Source organism: Arvicanthis niloticus, chromosome 3 (assembly GCF_011762505.2).
Source record: "Arvicanthis niloticus isolate mArvNil1 chromosome 3, mArvNil1.pat.X, whole genome shotgun sequence".
Classification (NCBI taxonomy): Eukaryota; Metazoa; Chordata; class Mammalia; order Rodentia; family Muridae; genus Arvicanthis; species Arvicanthis niloticus.
This window is the reverse complement of record NC_047660.1, coordinates 118,466,390-118,485,744: the sequence shown is the minus strand read 5'-3', so window position 1 is coordinate 118,485,744 and position 19,355 is coordinate 118,466,390. Positions and strand designations below refer to the sequence as shown.

The following is a 19,355-nucleotide window of genomic DNA, read 5'->3' as shown; positions in this document are numbered from 1 at the left end:
ACAACTTTAATCCCAGTGTTTGGAAAGCAGAGGCAGGTGAATCTCTGAGTTCAAGGCCAGCCTGGTCTACAGAATGAGTTCAGTCTTGAAAACCTAAAATAAATGAATAGAAAGAAAGAAACAAAGGAAAGAAAAAAGAAACAAAGAAAAAGAGAGAGAGAATGAAGAAGGGAAAGAAAGAAAAAGAAAGAAAGAAAGAAAGAGAGAGAGAAAGAAAGAAAGAAAGAAAGAAAGAGAAAGAAAGATAAAGAAAGGACAGAAGAAAGGATGGAAGGAAGGAAAGAAAATATCAGCTTTAATTACCTGTAGACTTGGAGTATGAGAAATCAGAAAGAATTGAAGTGGGGGCCAACTTGATGACAGTAAAAGTGAAGACATCTCTTTGTACATATTAAGTAACTGTATCTTATTCATTCTTCTGTCTCATTATTAAAGAGAGGGTACTCAGCAAGTGTGGGTGACTATTTGAGTCTGTAGTTAACTAGGCAACTGTGGGCATCCTCATAGATAAAGGTCTGACTAACAGAAATACAATCATATTCCATCTTCTGAATTATCAGTGGTTTATGAGAATATATTACAACATTACTTTCATATCTTCCTCCCATGTAGAATGTTAACCGAATACTAAACCCTTGATAAGCATTTTTTTGGAGTCACATATTTACTGATTAATAGTCACACAGATTTAATTCCATAGTCTCTGTCATCCAGAATTCAAGTCAACCTTCAACCCATTCTGAGTCATTCTTATGTTTTATGGGCTAACACAAACTTAACTGAATTTGTGTAAACTTATAATTTCTACCTAGGTTCAGTCTCAGTGTTTAGAGTTTCATTGTGGGGTGAGTAACCGACTAGGTAGCAATTGGCCTCCTGACCACTGTGTATCTGCTTTTCATTAGGGGAACAGGGAAGAAACAGTCAGGGACAGTTATTTTTTCCTTTTTTTTTTTTTTTTTTAATTAAGCAATTTATTTATTTTAAACTCAAAATTTTATTCACCCCCTCCAGTCTACCCTCTGACTGTTCCACATTGCATACTCCCTCCCGACCCCCCCTCCACAAGGATGTCCCCACCTCCCACCCCACCAGACCTCTAAACTCCCTGGGGCCTCCAGTCTCTTGAGGGTTAGGTGCACTTTCTCTGACTAAACCCAGACCCAGCAGTACTGCAGGGATGGAAATGGAGAGGAGCCTGAAGAAAAGAAGGTTCAGCAACAGGCCCAAAGTGGGATCCAGCTCAAGGGGAGGTCGAACCCAAGGCCTGACACTATTACTGAGGCTATGAAGTGCTCACAAAAAGGGACCTATTGTGGAGAGCTTTGGGGGCTGCTTGTCAGGAATCTGACATTGGCCAAGGACAAAGAAGTAGACTTCAGGCAGGAATCCGACATTGGGCTAGAACAAAGAAGTAGGCTTTAGGCATGAAAATGACTTTGGGCTAGGACAGGGAAGTAGACTCAGATATTTTGGTCATCCTGATAAGCCCTTAGAAACAGTGATTACGGGACTTTGTTTATTGCCTTGCTTGTTCTTTGACTATTTGTGTTTATTGTCTTGCTTGTTCTTTAACCTAGAACTAACCTTAATACTTGCATGTAATTAAAATGGTATAAAAACAGATTGGGAAAAAAATAATCCTGCCTCAGCCTCAGAACTGGCTGGGGTCATGCTATAATGTTGTCTAATTGTTTTGTCTTGTTGTTTTTGTTTTTTTTTTTTTTTTTTTTTTCTCTTTTTAATTCTCCCTCCTGTGCTAGAGAACCTGTTGACTCACTGGGCTGGCTTGGTCAACCTATCATGACTGCCCACCAAAAGACCCAACAAGTATCTGAAAGAGTCAGATGCAGATATTTGTACCCAACCAATGGACAGAAGCTGCTGACTCCTGTGGTTGAATTAGGGAAACACTGGAAGAAGCTGAGGAGGAGGGCGACGCTGTAGGAGGACCAGCAGTCTCAATTAACCTGGAACCCTGGGATCTCTCAAACACTGGACCACCAACCAGGTAGCATACACCAGCTGATATGAGGCCCCCAACACATATACAGGGACAGTTCTTAAGAGCAATTTAGAAGCAATTGGTTTCCAATTGCTGCTGTAACACTCAGGGTGTCCACAGAGCTACACTGGGAAGATACAATGTCTTGCTTTTCTAGCCTCTAAAAGTAGCTATGATCCTGGAGAGCTTTTCTTTTTCTGAAGCATTAATGATAGCACTTCTTCACAATCCCATCTCTGTTTCTAACCCTGTCATCTTCATCTTATCCAACTGAGGACTTATCAAATCTCCTTATTATAAGAACAACTGAGAAACAACTTTAATTCCACCCACAGTCATAATTTCTCATGCCATAACGCCTATCTTGATCAGTGGCTTTGTGGATTCAGATATGGACATCATTAGAGACCATCATTATACCTACCAAAGACCATGAGCCAAGAATAAATAAGTAAATAAAATACGAAAAATATAGGAAGAAATGACAATGGATAGACAAGAAGAAATTGTAATTTTAATAACAGTAGTGGGACCATAGAGTCATACAGAGTGGTACACTGGACTACAAAATTGTACTGCAAGACAAAAACAGCCCCTATTTGCTATTAGTTCATTTCAAGTACAAGTATACATACACACAGTGAGACACACAGAGAGAGACAGAGAGATAGAGACACAGAGATCCTGTGAGTTGTATCCCACCCCATCCTAGGATTCCACTGTAGCAAAGCAAATCAAATGACACATGTTGTTTTTAAAGCTTTCCTAGAAAAAAAAAAATTCCAAATTCCTCTCTTCCTAGAAAAATTTTTTGGTTCCTTCTTACCTAACTCACCTTTAACATGTTTGAAAATTCTCTCTGCCCCTCACTGGCTGCAGCACCTCACCTGGGCAGCACAGTAGAGCTGGCCTTGAGATCATGGGAGAGGGGAAGTTGGCCCACCCCTTGCTTACTGCAACATTTGGGTGAGCTAGGCTTTTAGAGAACTAGCCAGGGCAGTGCTGGAGAGTTCACCCTGGTGGTGTGAGTGCAGAAAGAGTTGGGCTAACCAACTCAGCTAACACTCAGGCCCAGATCCAGGGCTTTGAATTGGGCCACTCCAATTATGAGCTGCTGGAGCACATGAAGCCAGTCCTGAAGATCCAAAGCTGCAGAATCTCTGTGATACAGAGAAACAACAGGATATCCAAGAGGAGTCCCAGTGAGGATCCAGTATTGATATAGAGTAGCAGAAGTCAGAGGCCTGGAGCCAGACCAATGAGCCATTGAACATTTGCGAGTAAAGATGTGTGGACAAAATTGTGTGTGTGTGTGTGTGTGTGTGTGTGTGTGTGTGTGTGTGTGTGCACGCGCACGCTAAAGCTTCCACAATGAAATGGTTTGGGTTTATTTTTATTTTTTATTTTCTTTTGGGGAGAGGTTACAAGGGTGGAGGGAAGATATGAAGGGATCAAGAAATGAGTGAGATTGGGGTGTATGATGCAAAATTCACCAAGAATCAAGAAAAAGGGTTTTAATTCTTTTTTTCTGAAAACTTCTAAAAGGGTGGATCTAAGTTGCAACATTTGCTGCTTTCGCAAAAAAAAAAAAAAAAAAAAAATGCTGGTAGTGATTCAAACATGCCCTTTTTCATAAAATTCCATACATAGTGATTTATGCCAGTTAAGAGAAAACATGGAGCTGGCAAGATGGCTCACTGGGTAAAAGCACTTGCTACCAAGCCTGACAGCCTGAGTGCAATGCCCAGGACCCATGTAGTAAAAGGAGAGAACAGACTTCCACAGCTGTCTCTACATGTGCCCACACACGTGCATGCTTACACACAAATACACATGTGTGTGCGTGCGCACACACACACACACACACTAAATTATAATCAAATTTTATAGAAAATATTTTTAAAATATTTAATTTCTTTAGTGCCCTCAATGCTGCAGGGCTCAAAGGGAAGGTTGAAAAGCCACCACCTGCACCCCCCCACCCCCCTGTCTAGCTGAATGAGATTTCTTGGCTAGTACTCCGTGGAAAAATGGCCGTTTGGAAAGTAAATCTCCCTGGGGCCTTACAATCAACTTTTCTCATCTTTTTAAACCTATCTATTGGGAAATCACTGTAAAAACATATTTCACGGAAAAGATAATTAGATCCAGTCAATACCACATAGATATAATAGCCCAAAATAAATTATTCATTTCCCTGCCTTTTAAAGAGTGTGCTGAAAGCACCTTTGACAGCTGTTTCTGACTGTGAACTTCAGTTCCTGCTGAGCCATGGCGTGCCAGAACGCTGCCGGGCTTCTGCAGTGTGGTAGCTGCTCCTGCTTGCCCCTTCCTCTCTGGTCTCTGTTTGCAGTCGGTTGCTTTCTGATTTTGGTTTTGCTGGTGAGACTTCCTCAAGCAACTTCCTTCCCCTTCTCCTTGCTGTGGCAATAGTAACTAGGATACCAAACTCGTTAGAATTTTCAGTAAAATGAGGTTAAAGGAACTCCCAATAAAGGAGCCTCTCATGAGTAAAGACAATGGTGACACTATGCATGTGACTGTGGGCTCCATCTGGGACCTGTGGCTGTCTGGCATCTATTTGGCTACTTAGGGGCTATTTTTAATCTCTTCTATTTTTGTTCTGAATAGGTTAGTATGAGATAATTGTACTTTGACAAGATGAAACATGGCTATATTTTAAAAGTGCCACATCTCAAAATGGGATAAAAGTGGTATCCTCAGCTCTAGAATCAAACCTCTCACCAAAGTCATGCCCTTTCCAACACATATGTGTCTCCATATGAAACCAGGGCTGTGAACCATACAGTTCAGTAGGCTAGAACTTGCTTAGCATGTGTGAGACCCTGTGTTTAATCCCCATCTCTAGACAATTAATAGGGTGTAGCATAAGCACCCATTAGAAGGTAAATAACATACTATGTAGCTACAAACCATGAATTATGCATGCATGCATTCATGCATAATACATACATACATACATACATACAAACAAGGAGGGCCTATAAACTGATCACTGTCATAGTTGGAGGCAGGCATATTGCTGGAAAATGCTTCTTTTTGGTTCCTCAGTAAAAACAGTCTGAGATACATCTCACAGGACCTCTAAGGAGGTCCCAGCCGAATCTAGCACATCATTCTCTAGTGATATAATAGTAAGTGTGATTGTGACAGGATCTAAAGTCACCTAGGAGAGAAGCCTCTGGGCATACTTGTGAGGATTCAATAGATTGAGTTTAACTGATTTGGGGTAGATCAACCCTAAGAGTACTGTTCCATGGGCCAGGTCTTGGATTGTCTGAAGAGGGGAAAGTAACCTGGGCACAAGACACATCGCTCTCTGCATCCTGAATATAGAAGCAATGTGACCATTTGCTTCACGAATCTGCTTCCATGCCTTCCTCTGCTTCCATGCCTTCCTGCCATGATGGAATATCTTAATCTATCTTCAAATATCTTCAGGCTGAGAGTTGAAGTAAATCTTTCTGCCCTTAAGTAGCTTTGTCAGAAATTCTGTCACAGTAAAGACAAAAGTAACCAAGGCACCCTAGTATTTTCTCAGTCCATAATGACCTTGCTATCAGCTTTCTCTCTTCCTCCAGTATCATCCTTCTGTTTCCTAGTCCTGCACCCCACAGCTCAGTATTCTTTTTTTTGTTTGTTTGTTTGTTTTGGTTTTTTCCAGACAGGGTTTCTCTATATAGCCCTGGCTGTCCTGAAAGACCAGGCTGGCCTTGAACTCAGAAATCCGCCTGCCTCTACCTCCCAAGTGCTGGGATTAAAGGCGTGCACCACCACTGCCCAGCCACAGCTCAGTATTCTAACACAAGCCTTTGGCTTGGGTTTTGCTTTGGAGAGCAACAAAATTAAAACGCTGTCAAGCAAGCATGTGGTATATAGAACTGTATTATTCATTGAAACCGTAAGACAAGATCCATGGGCATCAATGGACCACAGAGCAGCCACTCGCTTCTGGACATTTTGATCTTTGAGAAGAATAAAATCCAATTGTTTAAGTTATTCTTCATTAGTAGCCTGCAACAAGTGTGGTTTTTTTGTTTTTGTTTTAATGATACACTGACCCATCAAAATCTTTTGGGGCATGTTTTTTTGTTTTTTGGGTTTTTTTTTTTCTGGAAGTAAAGGTCACAGACCAGCTTCTCTCTGTGTGTATAACTCGTGGCTAAGAGCCCACACAGCTTCGGATGACACAATTCCAGCCTGCGGAAGTGCTGATATTAGAAGGGAGATTTGGAACAGAGGCAGGGGAGAACGACACGTGTCTCTTATACATTACACACCCCCTCGGTTTTTAACTTCTTATAACAACTTGAATCATTTTGTCGTTTGGAGAGACTAAAGAGCTGCCGAAATCCTGAAACAATAAGCACATGCTGTTTTATGTCGTTTGTGAGAACATAAAATCAGTATAAACAAGAATCCATTAGAAACTTGACAAGTGCTCCTGGCAAACCGCCCAAACAGCCTTGGAGAGACTGACACAGGTCTCATTGCTCAAAACCAATCACAATGTGCCGAGAGGAGGTGCGGAGTCTAAAGCTGATTCAGTTGCTGCGACCAGAGCCCCAAACACGTAGAATTCCCTCCAAAATCCAACTCAAATAAGCTTCATAAGCTTAAAGAACTTGAAGCACCCGGATCATTATTTGCTTTACAAGTGCAGATTCAAAACAGGCTGGTCCACTGCCCCCTGTCCTTCTGTGCACCTTAGATAGTTAAGTTAGAAAGCACCGAAGCACCCCGCAATGGGTGAGTGCTAAGGGAGAAGGCTACATGCTGACTTGACCACAGCACACAGGCTGGTGAGATAGAGAGCCAGGGACAGAAGGAAGAGCATTGCAGAAAACAGGTAGGATGCTGGCTCAGCATTAGGCCACTGGCACATGATTCAGTCGGAGCACATAACTGTGCAGTTATAGCATACTTGGGGCAGAGATGACACTAGAAGTAAGTTCTGAGCAATGCCACTAGGCTCTCAAATGACAGTTGTGTGGGGTGGGGAGGGATGCCAGGAGTAGAACCTAAAGAAAACACTCAGAAGATCCTGTGTTGCTGTGGGCCGCATCTAACTCTAGTTGCTCAATCTGACATCTGCCCAGAAGAACTGAGGCAAAAAATTCAAATTGTAAAAATCTGTCACATTTACCACGTACCGTGTGCTTCAAGTTCATATTGCATCTAATTCTCCCCAAATTCCTGTGAGGAAGAAAATTTCTTTTTTCTGAAGTAAAGAAGCAAAGTAGAGGAAGAGATAGATGAATGTGAGCTACCTAGCTCTTGTAGAACTCTACTCTGGCTGCCATAACAGTGTACTACAAACTGGGAAGCTTCTTTTCTGTCGTTTGGAGGCTAAAAGGCAGAACAAAGTGTTGGCAGCCTTAATGTCTGGAGAGGCTTCTCTCCTGCCTTGCAAAAAGCCACTATCTTGCTGTGTCCTCAGATGGCCTCTTCACTGTGTACTCACAGAAAGCCACTGTCTCGCTGTGTCCCTACAAGGCCATCATCTCTTTGTGGACTCATGGAAAGTCATTTCTGGTTTCTTCCTCTTATAAGGACACCCAGTCTCATCAGATTAAGGTTCTATCCTGGTGACCTCAATTCATAGTAATCAGCACCTCAAAGGTCCTATTAACAAGTCCAGTCATCTTAGGGGCTGGAGCTCCATGCATTTGAAGAGGAAGCTCTTCAGGAAAACAACTCCCATGGTGAAATGGAACAAACACAGTGTGACTTAAAATCTGCTTTTAATATTTTATTTTAGTACACCTTTTACTGAGGTGTGCTTTAACTTATGGCTGTTTGAGAGCAGTTGTTGGTGGTGGTGGTGGTTGTTATACATGTGTGCACACATGTGGAGGTCAGAGTTTGACATCAGGTACCTTCCTTAATCACGCTCTACTTTTTTCACTGATGGAGTGGATGTCCATGCAGGATGTCTTGGTGTGACCAAGCCAGCTTAGTCAGTCAGCTGGGTCTCCAGGAAAGGAGTGAGGACTGAAAAGAAAAAGACAACATTATGACATGACTCCATCCAGTGTTGAGGCTGAAGCAGGTTTATTTTTCTCCAGTCTGCTTTTACATCATTCTAGGTACGTACAAAGAATTCGGTCAGTCCTAAGGCATAAACAAAGTAGTCACAGAACAAACAAGGCATAAACAAAGGTCTCACAATTACTGTATTCAGGGTCTTAACAAGATCCATCAAGATACAAAGAACACATTCCTCAGCTGTATTCATTTTGGGCCTATTTCAAGGTCCTGGCCCAGTGTCAAATTCCTGCCAAATTCCTAGAAGGTGGCCCCCAAAGTTCCCTGTTCTGGAACCCAGGAGACCAGCTCTTGCAGCCATGTTTCTTAGGGTTTTTCCTCTATTCCCTCTCTGCCTTGGGTAAGCTTTCTATTGCTATGATAAAACACCGTGACCAAACTTGGGGATAAAAGGGTTTATTTCAGTTTACTACTCTCAGATCACCCATCGTAATTACTGAGGGAAGTCATGACAGGAACTCAAGGCCGAAACCTGAGGCAGAAACTGACAGAAGAATCCATGAAGGAACTCCACTTACTGGCTTCCTTCTTACTGCTTTCTCATACTGCTTTCCTTATACCTGTTTCAGGATCATCTGCCCAGAGACAGCACCACCCACAGTGGGCGGGGCCTTTCCATATCAATCCTCTGTGGCAAGATTTTCCCTGTCCAATTTGTTTAAATATTAATGCAGCAGGAGGCCTGTGATTGGACATGGAAAGGGAGGCAGAGCTAAGAGTTGGAAAGAGATGGACAGGAGAGGGAGATGGAGAAGGAGGCAAAGATGGAGGCAGACATGAACCACGTGGCTTTAACTAGCCATTGGTAGATATCAAAAGGTTAGGATAATTGGGATAACTTGTCTAATCTGTGTGGGCATCTTGTGATTTAATTATTTGCTGATGTATAAATCTGTTTGCTTAATTGTAAGCTTCAAGAGTTTCGATCTTACCGGGTAATAGGTGTCGTGGTAGCTGATTGCGGGTGAACGATCAGTGCGTGGGGCTAGTGTGGCCGCGAAGGGAAGTCTGGAGCTCCAGCTCTGCCAGGGAGCCTGCTGAGATGAGAACACCAGGCTAGATCCAGGTAGCCCACTGGTGCTGGGCGTAGTGCAGGAACTTGGGACTGAGAGAGTTGGTGGCAGAGCCCGGAAGCCTGTCTTTTTAAATTCCCTCCGGCTACAATCCACAACCAAGAAGATGCCCTACAGACTTGCCTGCAGGTATTTTGACTAGGGTGTGTCCTCTTCACAGATAACTCTAGCTTGTGTCAAGATGACTAAGACAGCACAACAAAGACAAAACAAAAAACCAAGCAGGACGTTCTCTAAGACTATCTGGACAGTGCTGCCATGACTCCAGTCCGCTTCATGGTGTCTTTGCCAGATGATTCTAGGGTCTCCTCTTCCTCTCTGATATAAATATCCTTCCTGGAGACCCAGTTGAGAAGCAGGCTAGCCCCTTCCTGCTCTTGCTGTCCTTGGGTGATCTCCTCATCCTCCATTTGGCTTCTGAGCCTTCCCATAATCTGAATAACCAGTTCCCTACCTTCAATGACTTCTGCCTCAAACGCTCAGCCTCCTTTCTCTTTTCCTGGGCATTCTTTTCTCTGTGCTGACTTACTCCCTGCTTGTTATGATTGGCTGAGAAGCTGGGGCAATTGGAAGCCTACCATAGAGCCCTTGGCAGAAGCTAAAAGCTGGAGAACTTCAAGGTACAGCTTTTCCCCAGGGACTGTCAGGTGCTGCTTTGACCCTTACATTCCACAGGGCAGCATCTTGAGTTTCCACATCTTTAGCAAATCTTACTTGCCCTGATGTGTTCTTTCTGGATGGATCACCTGTGTCTCAGCTGGAGCTTTGAAAGCTGTAAAGCCTAGAAATACCTTTACCATGTTTCCCCAGCATCTATTACAACAAAAAGCTACTGAGTGGACTCTCAAACTACCATGTCTTATCTTCTCTTTGCTTTGGTTTTTGTTTTTTCTTCTTGTTGTGGTTGTTGTTAGCTTTTTGTTTTGTGGTTGTTATTGGTTTCATTTGTTTGTTTATATACCCCAGGCTGGCCTCAAACTCACTGTACAGTGGAGAATGACCATGAACTTCTGATTCTTCCATCTCTATCTCCTGGGTGAGACTGTAAGTTTATGTCAGTCAGGGAATGGAAGCCAGGGCTTCAGGCATCCTAGACCAGCATTTTACCAATTGAACTAGAGGGCAACAGTCCCCCAAGTCTTTTTCTAAAATCTCTCTTGTCTGTATAAAATAGCTGGGGGAAAGAAGTGTGTGTTCATGAGGAGTTTTCAGCAGCCTGTAAAGATCGGGCTAACCTATTGAGAGAGGAAAGGAAGTAAATCTGAGACTTAACATGAGTTAAATGCCTGTTTGTTCCAGTTGCTGCTCATTCTGCCTAAGTGTCAAGTCCATGCAAGTGGATTCCCAAGCCTGCTGCGTAAGCACCTTCATCTCCGGTCTGGCTCTACAACTAAGCATTCCTCACATCAGAAGGCAGGCCGCATGGACTGGTTCACAGCCCTGTGTGCCCAGGATTTCTCCAGAACCGCAACAGTTCTGAGTCAAATATTCTCTCCTCAGCCTGCCCATATCACAGAAGTGGGGGTGCAACTTCTAGGCAGTAAAAGGGAACCTGACAGTTCCCATCTCTCCTGCACTATGTGATAAATCACTTCACTCAGAGAACTATCACGAGATGACCTGGCAGCCAAGTGGGAGGAAGTAACCCCTAAAAAGAAAAAGAAAGAATCCTGTTAGTCACGGAGCTTTTCTTGGGAGCCACAGAGCCGGCTCTGCTGTCTGGGAATAATGGTATCAGCTTCTCAAACAAAAACAACTTCTCAGAATGTAACCGGCTGGGGTTTCTGAACTGGATTTAGTTTTCACAGGAGGAAAAGGCATAAATTTAAAAAGGGAGCCAGGGCCTCTGAAGAAAGTCACAGTAGTGAAGAAGCTCACTATTCAAATCTGAAAACCCAGGCTGCCAGGCAACTCAGCTCTGCCTTCCATGCCCAGGGGGCACACAGCAGTCTCTGTGACCTGGACGTTTTCCACAATGTGCCAGCAAGCCCAGAGGTCCTGGTGAATGCCAGGGCCATCTTTTAGATCTTGAAAGGTAGGGGGTACAAAGGAAAAAGTGGAAGCAAGAGGCTGGAGAGATGGCTCAGTAGTTGAGAGCACTTGTTCCTCTTACAAAGGACCTGGGTTCGATTCCAGGACTCATATGGCTCACAATTATAAGTAACCCCAGTACCAGAGAATCTAACAGGGATGCATGTGGTACATATATGTATATATGTGTATGTGTGTGTGTATATATATACACACACATATACATACATATATATACATATATATGTACATATATACACACATATACATACACACACATATATATACATATATATATGTACATATATACACACACATATATATATATGTGTATATATGTACATATATATATATACACACACATATGTGTGTGTGTGTGTGTGTGTGTGTGTGTGTGTGTGCTGGCAAAACACTCATACACCTAAAGTAAAATAAATACATCTCTATTTTTAAAAAGTAGAAGAAAAGCTTTACTCAAAACTTAAAAGCAACATCATAACATCTTTGAGATATGCATGATAGGGTCCAAAACACACTGTCTGCAAGAAAGATATTAAGAATAAAGAAACACATGTGTTGGAAAAACTGTTTAAAGGGGGAAAAAAGCCTTGTGAATAAAAAAGTACTACTGTGCAAGGAAAAAATGTTTATCCAAAATAAAAAGTGGATGTGGACTTGGCTGTCATATTATCAGATAAAGATGGCTGTGGTGGTGCCTGCTTATAATAACAGCACTTGGGCAGCTGAGGCAGGAGAGTTCTGAGTTCCAATCAGTCTGGATTACACAGCAAGATTCTGTCTCAAAAGGCTTAAAGATGAAATCCAAAGCATTGCCTAAGCCTGATTCATGTCTCCTAAGCAGTGGGCTGTATGAGGTCGACTACCTTAATACTTACTTCTCCTTTGTCTTAGTGTTCTATTGCTTGAAGAGACACCATGACCACAACCAGAGAAATGCTTTCTCTTTTCTCTCATAAGAGAAAGCATTTAAATTGGGGCTTGCTTACAGTATCAGACATTTAGACCATTATCATCATGGTTAGGAGCATGACACCTTGTAGGTAGACATGGTGCTGGAGAAGTAGCTAAGAATTCTATATCCAGATCCTCAGACAGCAGAAAGAAAGAGCCATTGAGCCTTGCTTGGGTGTTTGAAACCTCAAAACCCAGTGATGCACTTCCTCCAACAAAGCCACACCTCCTAATCCTTCTCAAGTAGTGCCACTTCCTGGGAACTAAGCATTCAAATATGTGATCCTGTGAGGCCAACCCTGTTCAAACCACCACACCATTTCTCATCCAGCCTGACTTTTGGCATTCTCTTTCTCTAAAGGTGTCTTGGGCACTCAGAGTTGGCCCAGGAAAGAGTGCTCCTCTGAATTATTCATACCACATCGCAGGAGTACTTGCTGTGTTAGATCCCAATGAAATTAAGCAATGCTCCAACAAATAATGACTCCTGATAAAACTTCAGTCATGTAGAAATTTCTCTATATCCAACCTGATACCACATATGATAAATCTGTCTACTTTTACAGCGGCAATTTATATTCTGTGGGTTGGATAACATTGTTGTTGAAATGCCAACTTTCAAAGTTTCAACTAAAATAGCCATGTATTTAAGCTAGACCCCACAAAAAAATGTTTTTGATCTTCTAAATTTTATTCTTTTTTTATGTTTTATCTTGTATATGGGGGAAAAAAAGGCATAGGAAGAGTATATCACAATATCCAATCAAACTTTCTAAAGCAATTCTTGATCTGGCCACCCTTCTGTTAGTAGTCCAGAAAACTGAGGAAATGTTTTTACCCTTGAGTCCATTCCTTCACTGGCATTAGAGCCTACTTCTTTGGGATTCTGGTGTATACTGAAGGCCAGCTGAGACATCTAGCCTTACAGACTGAACAATGACTGGATTCTTGGAACTTTCACTAATCCTATAAGACACTGGTATACAGCCATTGCTGGACTAGCTGAACTACAGCCTAAATGCCAGTCTAATATTAATATATATATATATATATGTATATATATATATATATATATATATATATATATATATATTTTACACATATATGTTGTGTTCCTCTAGGGAACCCTGACTAATACAGATTACAGGTTTTGGTACCAGAATGGTTCTACTAGAGCAACAGAAATATAAGAATGGTATATATTTTTTAGGTATCTGTAATAGTCTTTCCAGTTTGGCAACACTTAGAGTTTCTGAAGCCTCTCCAGTTACTGAAGTCTCTCCCAGAATCTCAGAAAGTGCTGAAAGCCCATGGTGTGAACTACTTTATAAATATTTACAAATGCATTTGATTATCCTGATTCACCAGTCATGAGAGGCAACAGATATCGCTGACTCTACATATAAGACTTTTGACATTTTGTGGGAAAATAAGGAAAAATGATGCTAGTTGATCGCTCCTAGCATCTCTGGATAAATTGGCAAAGGAAAAGAATGAGCTCTGTGATAAAATTAACCAACTTCTAGCATCTCAGAATAGGTTGAAGGATAAAATTGACCAGTTCCAGATGCTTGTAAACACTAAAAGATTCCAAGTGTGCCCTGGAAGAGAATCTTCTCTCTAGCAGCCACAGAGCTCAAGTTGTAGAAACCAAACCAAAGCCCTCACTGGAAGGTAGGCTAAATTTACAGAGAAAATTCCAGTCTTAGCGAGTGTCAGCAGTTGAAGTAGATTTTAAGGGTATGGGATTATGGTGGAAGGAATATGATACTGGATCAGGCTGAGGTTATTGATATGGATCCATTGAGTGGAAATTCTAGATTTAATAGGGGAACTCACACAGGGGAAAAAAAGTGTCAGACGTTTATTTGTTTGGATGGTTGGCTGAAGCATTTGTCAAAAAAAATGGCCTATTGAAAATGAGTTGAAAATGCCTGACAACCCTTGGCTTAGTGTTGTTGAAGGGATTTTTAAGGCTTTGGGAAATTACAATGCTAGAAGGGGTACTCTGAGTAAAACCCAATCCTCCTCAATGGGAAGGCCCAGAAGACATGCCTTTAACTCATCCTATAAAACACAAGCTGGTGAGAGAGGCACCAGCACATTTGAAGAGTTTTGTTGTTGCCCCTTTCCTTGTGCAAAACCTTAGGGTTAGAGATGCTACTGCTCAGTTGAATAAATGAAAAGCAGTGGTTTTAATTGGGCCCCAAAGTAAGCAGGGGCAAGGTAGCAGGGCTGAATCACCAAAGGCAAGGTCATTGTAGTTATTGCAATGGGCAGCATAAACAAAGCAGTGTCCATTAATTGCCTGACTTGTACTGGTCAGCACAGGCAAAGTTAATTTCATGATGGCATGACTTGTATGGACCTTTGGTTCTAGCTAATCAATCATAGTGTTTCCAGGTATAGAATAGATTTAAAAAAAAAAAGATTACTGCATTTTTTGTTTGATCTGTAAAGGCAGTAAAATTATCAAACAAATGAAAGAAAGGCCAAATTGGATCAAGGCAAAAGAGAATCTCAGCTTGTGAACCAATTTCCAGACTTTAGGGAGTTTTTAGACCCAGAACCACTTGAATGAAGGTGTGGCTAGTTTTCCCCAAGGAAGGACCTTGATAAATACCTAATAATTTTACTGTTAGTCTTTCCCCAGTCCTTCCCAAGAGCAACCTTTTACAAAAGTAATTGTACACTGGGGGAAAAGAAATAATCAGACTTTGGGGGGGTCTATTGGTCTTAACTGATACTGATTCTGGAAGACCCCCCCCCCCAAATATGTGGCTCTCCAGATAAAAAGTCCAGGCTTATGGATGTCAGGTGATTAATGGAGTTTTGACTGAATTCCAATTCACAGTATGTCCAATAGTTCTCTGGACTCATTCCATTGTTATTTCCCCAGTCCCAGAATGTATAATCGTGATAGATATTATTAGAAATTGGCAGATTTCGCACATTGGTTCCTGACCTATAAAGTGATGGCTATTATAGTTAGAACAGATAAATGGAAGCCTTGAGTTGCCTCTGCCAGGGAAAATAGTGAATCAACAAAAACAGTTTCAGATCTCTGGGAGAGCTGAAGAAATTAGTGCCATTATCACGGACTTGAGAAATGAAAATTCAGTTCAAAGGGATTTTGATGGTCTCTTACACAAAAATATCATACTGGTTCACTTGATGACATTGTGCTGGTTGGAGCAAGTGAGCAGGAGGTAGCAACCACTTTGGACTTGTTAATAACACATATATGCTCCAACCACATCTCCCTTTAACTTACCCATCTGACCAGTGTCGAAGACAGATGGATCATGGAGGACAACTGTTGATTATCAAAAACTCAATCAAGTAGTGACTCTGATTGTAGCTGCTGGACCAGATGTGGTGTCCTTACTTGAACAGATTAACACATTTCCTGGTACAGGGCATGCAGCTACTGATCTAGCAAATGCCTTTATCTCAATACATTTCCATAAAGACAACCAGAAGCAATTTGCTTCCAGTTGACAAGGCCAATAATATACCTTTATGGTTTTACCTCAAGGATACATTCATTTTCTAGGTCTGTGTCACAATTTAGTTTAAAAGGATCTTGATTGTTTCTTACACAAAAATATCACATTGGTGCACTATATTGATGTCATTATGCTGATTCGACTAAGAAAGCAAGAAGTAGCAACCACTTTGGGCTTGTTCGTAATACATGTGTGTATCAGAGAATGAGAAATAAATCCGACCAAAATTCAAGGGCCTTTTCCGTCATGAAATTCTTAGAAATCCAGTGGTGTTGAGCATGCAGAGTTATTCCTTCTAAGATAAAGGATAAGTTATTGCTCCTAGCCCTTCATCAAGAAAGAAGCACAATTTTTATGAGGCCTATTTGAATCCTGGAGATAGAACATTCCTCACTTGGGTGTGTTACTCTGGCCATATACCAGGTGACCTGGAAAGCTGCTAGTTTTGAATGAGGCCTGAAACAGGAGAAGCCTCTTTAATACATCCAGGATTCTGTATAAGTCCCCTCTACCACTTGGACCATATGATCCAGAAGACTTGATGGTACACAAAGTGTCAGTGGTGAAAAGAGATGCTGTTTGGAGCCTTTGTCAGGCCCACATAGGTGAATAACAGAAGAGACCTTTAGGACATTGGAACAAGACTCTACCATATCTGCTAAGGGTGATGATTATTCTCCCTTTGACAAACAGCTTTTGACCTGCTACTAGGCTTTAGTGGAAACTGAACATTTGACCATGGACTATCAAGTTACCATATTACCTGACCTGCCCATCATGTGCTGGGTGTTATTTGACCCACCAAATCATAAAATAGGGTATGCACAGCAGCAATCCATTATCAATGGAAATGGTATGGTCTCTCCCATAGCCACGATCCATGGATCCAGGAATCGAGGTATGAAAAGGGAATAGTTCCACTCACCATCACCCCTAGTGCTTCACTGGGAAAATTTTGCTTCCTGTTCCTGTGAACTTAAGTTCTGCTGGCTTAGAAGTTTTGGTTCCAAAGTGAGAAGAGTTCCTGGCAGGAACCACAACAAACATTCCATTGAACTGGGAGCTCAGATTTTCCCCTGGCTATTTTGGGCTTCTGATGCTCTTAAACCAACATGCTACGAAAGGAATAACAGTGTTAAAAGGGGTGGCTGGTCCAGATAGATTACCAAGGGGGAAATGGATTGCTTCTCCACAGTGGAGATAAGAAATATTATGTCTGAAGTGCAGGAGATTCTTTAGGGTGTCTTTTAGTGCTACATATCCTGTGATTAAAGTCAATGGGAAACTACAACAATCTAATAGGCAGGATGACCAAGGGCACAAACCCTTCAAGAATGAAAGTATGGATCCCTTCTCCAGGAAAAGAGCCAAGACTCTTTTAATGGTGGCATTTAGGAATCTGAGTTTGGGAAGATTGTAGTTCTAGATGCTGATATCTATCTAGTCTTGTCTTGGTTGGATGGGTGTTTTGTTCCCTTGGTTTCTGTTGTCCTCTCTGGTTCTTAGGAAAGTGTGGTTGCTCTGTGTTGCCTGATAAGAAATGCTTCTGAGATCCTGATAGGTGTGGCCTCTGGGGTTCCAGGTAAAATGTGTTTTAAGGAGCTTACCTTTAGGAATGGGGCTAGGTTAGGGGAAGGGGCTGAGGTGGTCACAGGAGGAAGGAGAGCAGAGTGTTCTATTAGGATATGTTTAGCCCCCTGGTTATGGGACCATAGAGTGGGAAGAGGCCACAGTAGTCTGCTACAGAACTGGGGATGGAAAATGGTAGGTTGGCTAAAGTTATGTGGCCACTTGCAGAACTGAGGATTATAGTTGACATGAGTTCTTTTGTCATATTTTGTTAAAAATATTGTTAAAGTAACTTTTACTTTCCTAATGTAATTGTCATCTCCAAGGTTTACTGCCTCAGTCTGCTAACATAGGCCTAGTCCTGGAAGCGTCTAGCCTCTGTACATACAATCTTATCTAAGCCTAGAATGTTTTCAGCCTCTGAGACTTATTGCTAAATAAGCTCACTCTTTCTAGCTCTTTCAGAGCTCTGGCTAGCTGGGTCAACTCATCTGTTCTGGCTCAAAACTCCAAGCTGTCTGATCCAAACTGGCTTCTTTTAGCTTTTCACTGAATTGCTCTGCTTGGCTTCAAACTAACTCTAGCATTCTGTTCTAATCTTCTGGCTCCTTCTCATTCTCTAGTTCATTCTGTCTTTACCTGTGTCTAGCTTTAACTTGTCTCTGTAAAACTCTCTCATAAAACTTCCTCTGAATCCCATGAGCTGACTGGACATAACTGACTAGAACTCTAGATCTTCATGCCTCTGTCTCCTGAGTACTAGGATTAAAGACATAGTACCACGCCTGGAGCTAAACTTTTCTCTACCTTAAAATTGCTCTGTACCAGGCTGGTCTTCAACTCAAGAGGTCTGCTTGCCTCTGTCTCCCGGGATTAAAGGTGTGTCCTTCCAGTTGAATCACACAGACTTAGAAGGTATTTGGATGTGATCTCTTGCCAGAGTAGCTATGTTCTGAATTAAAATTCCTCTATAGAATATGTTTGTATGGATATTTGTCATGTGATGTAATATCAGTTAAGAGACCATCAGTGCCCTTCTCTAGAGAATCACACAGACCTTTCCTTCTAAACCTCCTCCCCACAACTCATTATTTTACCCCAGCCCCCAACACTAGTAGGCATTCCCCAGGAACCAGCAGGCCACTCCAGACAGGGCCATAGGTAGGCTGACTATAGATCTTTACCACTCCTTTTACTTCCTTAAATCCAACCCTTCAGTCTTACCTCTAGCTCTGCAGTGGGCCACAGGAAGGCCTCCCTTACCCCACTGCTCCAATATCCACTACATCACAGGGATCTTCCCCTCCTGAGCTCCCTCCTCCAACTCTCCAGACCACCTGCTATGGCCTCTCCTCAGTTCCGGACCCATTCCTAAGAGAATAAACAGATCCAGGTAGACTGCCTGCTTCCCTCCCTCAGCCCCTCCTCCTAACCCAGCCCTTCCCCTCTTTCCTAAGGGTAAGCTCCATTTTACCTGGAACCCCTAGTGACCACACCTATCGGGATCTCAGAAGAATTTCTTACCAGGCAACGCAGAGCAACCACACTCCCCTAAGAATCAGAGAAGACAACAGAAACCAAGGAACAAAATACTCATCCAACAAAGACAACGCCAGATGTCAGCATCTAGAACTACAATCTTTCCTGACCCAGATGCATAAATGCCACCATAAAAAGACATCAGTAACAGTTAGGGCAACTTGTTTCTGCTAGAGCTCAGCAACTGTATCACAGCAGACTCTGTGTACTGCAATGTAGCTGAAGACAAAAAAAAAAAAAAACTTAAAATACCCTTTGTAAATTTGATAGAGGTCTTTAAGGAGGAAATGATTAAATCCCTTTAAGAAAACTATGAAAGCACAAGCAGCGAGATGAAATGATTAAAACAAAGACCTAAAAGTAGAAATAGGATCAATAAAGAAAATCCAATCTAAGGGAAATCTGGAAATGAAAGACACAGGCAATAGAACTGGAATCTCAGAGCAAACCTCACCAATAGAACATAAGAGATGGAGGAGAGAATCTCAGGATTTGAAAACATGATAGAAGAAATGGATACCTTGGTCCCAAAGAAATTGTTAAATCTGAAGATTCCTGGCATAAAATGTCCAGAAAATATGGGAGAGT

The 19,355-nt window shown here is 42.0% G+C and overlaps 1 long non-coding RNA gene across 1 annotated transcript; it reads right to left on the bottom strand.

Annotated features, from left to right (window-relative positions):
- Window positions 1-2,525: 2,525 nt before the first annotated feature.
- On the bottom strand, window positions 2,526-18,570 carry LOC143441812 (uncharacterized). The gene is made up of 3 exons (XR_013109505.1): window positions 18,453-18,570; window positions 9,007-10,795; window positions 2,526-8,020 (listed from the first exon to the last, which is right to left on the bottom strand). It is a non-coding gene; the product is annotated as an uncharacterized LOC143441812 (long non-coding RNA).
- Between the last annotated feature and the right edge of the window lie 785 nt (window positions 18,571-19,355).